Genomic DNA, 3086 nt, shown 5'->3' on the forward strand with positions numbered 1-3086 from the left:
CAGTTTGTAACATTTTTTACCTAAAAATTTCAAATAACTGCAAAAAAATCATATGCATTTGCCCTAAGTTATAAAATAAATAATTTGAATTTCTTCGGATTTTGCTGGCAGATCTAAAAAGACAAAAATATTTACTACAAAATTGTAGTCCTCAATTTTACTTCAATGACTAATGTATTTATTAAAAAAAAAAAAAGTACAGCTTTTTTTTTTCTGTCCTTTTCCTGCATTCAAGATGTCTGAGCAAGGATGTGGTTGGTCCTCCGTTGCAAAATTCTGGATTTAACTGGGTCTTTTGGTAGGACCTGTGATCAACTGTGCTGACAACACAGGAACCAAAACTCTATTTATCATCTCTGTGAAGGGGATCAAGGGACGACTGAACAGACTTCCTGCTGCTGGTGTGGGTGCCATGGTGATGGCCATAGTGAAGAAACGCAAACCAGAGATCAGAAAGAAGGTACATCCAGCAGTGGTAAATCCACAATGAAAGGCAGACTGGAGAAAAGATGGTGTGTTTATTTTGAAGGTAACACGGGGGTCATGGTAAACAATAAAGGTGAAATGAAAGGTTCAGCTATCACAGAACCAGTTGCAAAGGAGTGTGCAGACTTGTGGCCCAGGATTGCATCCAGTGCTGGCAGGATTGCATGATTCTTTGGTGTATTTGTTAAAATAAATAAATAATAAATAAATAAATAAATAATAAATAAAAATGATTTGCTCTTCCTCCCCAAAATATAAAAATAATAAATTTTTTAAAAGGGACAAAATTTATTGACTACATGAATACACTAACATGAAATTACCATGCTCCATTTTCTGATTTGTAGATTTTAGTCATTATTTTTGAGGTTTTTTTTTTTTTTAAGATTGTATTTATTTATTTGAGAGAAAGAATGAGAGAGAGAGAGAGCACACGAGAGGGGGGAGGGTCAGACGGAGAAGCAGACTCCTTGCTGAGCAGGGAGCCCGATGCGGGACTCGATCTCAGGACTCCAGGATCATGACCTGAGCTGAAGGCAGTCGCTTAACCAACTGAGCCACCCAGGCACCCTATTTATGAGGTTTTAACTTTATATTTTAAAGTGGTAGGAGACCACTTTTATGTGTATTTTCCACAGTATAATTATTCATAATTAAAAGTTTAAAATTATGTTCAAATATATTTTAATTACATTGTTTTTTATATTGTATGAAGTTATAAAACTAGCGTAAAATATATAACAAGTGCTCAGTCATTGTATGCATGCCACAATTATTTAAAAACTATAATATAGAATAATAGTAGATTATAAAAATTCAATTTGATCCTAATTTATTGAAAACAGTTGAGCTCTTAATTATTTACTTTGCTTCATCAAACTCAAAGTTTATTTATCACACATCAGGTATGCCTTGAAATCTAAAGAAAAAAAAACGGGTCATATAAAAAGGAGAAACTTGCCTAACGGCTAGGCAAAATCTTAGTGAAGAAAAAAAGGGAAGGGAACTAAGTTTACTGTACATAAACATTTTTCAGTCCTATGTTTCCTGTGAACACAAGACAGTCAACATTTAAAAGAGAGGGTGCCTGGGTGGCTCAGCTGGTTAATCGGCTGCCTTTGGCTCTGGTCATGATCCTAGGATCCTGGAATCAAGCCCCACATCACTGGGCTCCCTGCTCAGCGGGGAGTCTGCTCCTCCCTCACCCTCTGACCTTCCCCCCTGTTCGTCTTCTCCCGTGCTCTTTCTCTCAAATGAATAAATAAAAAGTCTTTTAAAAAAAGATTTAAGAGAGAAAGTAGCGAAGTTGGCAGGGAAGTCAATAAATATTAATTGGTAATAAACTACTTAATTTAATTTTCAGAGCACATGTAGTTTTAAGATAGTCATCAGTGAGAGGAAATATCTTTTTTGAGGGAATTACTCTTTTGCCCAAATTTTGTAGTAATAGAAGGAAAAGAATAGTCAGAGATAAAATGAAACTTTTACTGTTCCTGTGTGGCTTATTGTGGAATTTTTAATTTCCAACATTACTGTTTTCTGTCAGTTGGTATGCAAGAATAACCAGTAACTGAATAGCTGAATTCAGTTATTTATCCAGCAGAAAGAGAGTTAAATGTAAAGGACAGTGAATGAGGATCTCAAAGAGATATCTGCCCTCCCATGTTCATTGCAGCATTATTCACAATAGTCAACATATGGAAACAACCTAAGTGTCCATCAATGGATAAACAAATGGATAAAGAAGATGTGCTATATAAAATGAAATATTATTCAGCTACAAGAAAGAAGGAAGTCTGGCCATTGTGACACCATGCATGGAACCTGGGGCATTATGCATAGTGAAATAAGCCAGACAGAGAAAGACAAATACTGTGTGGTGTACTTATATGTGGAATCTAAATAAAAAGTCAAAATCATGGAAACAGAGAGTAGAAAAGTAGATACCAGGGGATAGAGAGTTGGGGAGATAGGGAGCAGTTGATAAAAGGGTATAAGCTTTCAGCTGTAAGATGAATAAGGTCAGAGGATCCAATGTACAACATGGTAACTATAGTTGATAATATTGTGTTGCATAATGGAAATTTGCTAAGGGAGTAGAATGTGAATGTTGTTACACACTCAAAAGAGATAAATAGGTGAGGCGACAGATGAGTTTGTATGTCTTAACTAACTAGATGGGGGGAATTCTTTCTCAATGTATGCATGTATCAAATTATCACAATGTACAACTTGAGTATCTTACAGTTTTGTCAATTATACCTCAATGAGGCTGGAGAAAGAATAGTGACGGGGCTTGTGGACTAGGCAGAAAGAGGTTCATTAAGTGGAATGTGGGGTTAGCATGTGTAAGGAGAAACTGATGACTATGTTAAAAGACAAAGTACTGAGCTACCTAGAGTAGTCAAATTCATAGAGAAAGTAGGATGGGAGCTGCCAGGGACTGGAAGGAAAGAGGAATGGGGAGTTAGTATTTAATGAGTAAAGAGTTACAATTTAGGAAGATGGAGGAGTTCTGCAGATGGGTGGTGCTAATGGCTGTACAACGATGTGAATGTGCTTAATGCCACTAGATAGTATATGGAAAGATGGTTCAAATA

At 36.1% G+C, this 3086-nt stretch overlaps 1 pseudogene; it reads left to right on the forward strand.

Annotated features, from left to right (window-relative positions):
- Nucleotides 1-235: 235 nt before the first annotated feature.
- On the forward strand, nt 236-658 carry LOC112814614 (large ribosomal subunit protein uL14-like; annotated as a pseudogene).
- The last annotated feature ends 2428 nt before the right edge of the window (nt 659-3086 follow it).

This window comes from Callorhinus ursinus, unplaced genomic scaffold (genome assembly GCF_003265705.2).
Source record: "Callorhinus ursinus isolate GAN/ISIS: 27379988/994484 unplaced genomic scaffold, GSC_fseal_2.0 scaffold6, whole genome shotgun sequence".
NCBI classification, from domain to species: Eukaryota; Metazoa; Chordata; class Mammalia; order Carnivora; family Otariidae; genus Callorhinus; species Callorhinus ursinus.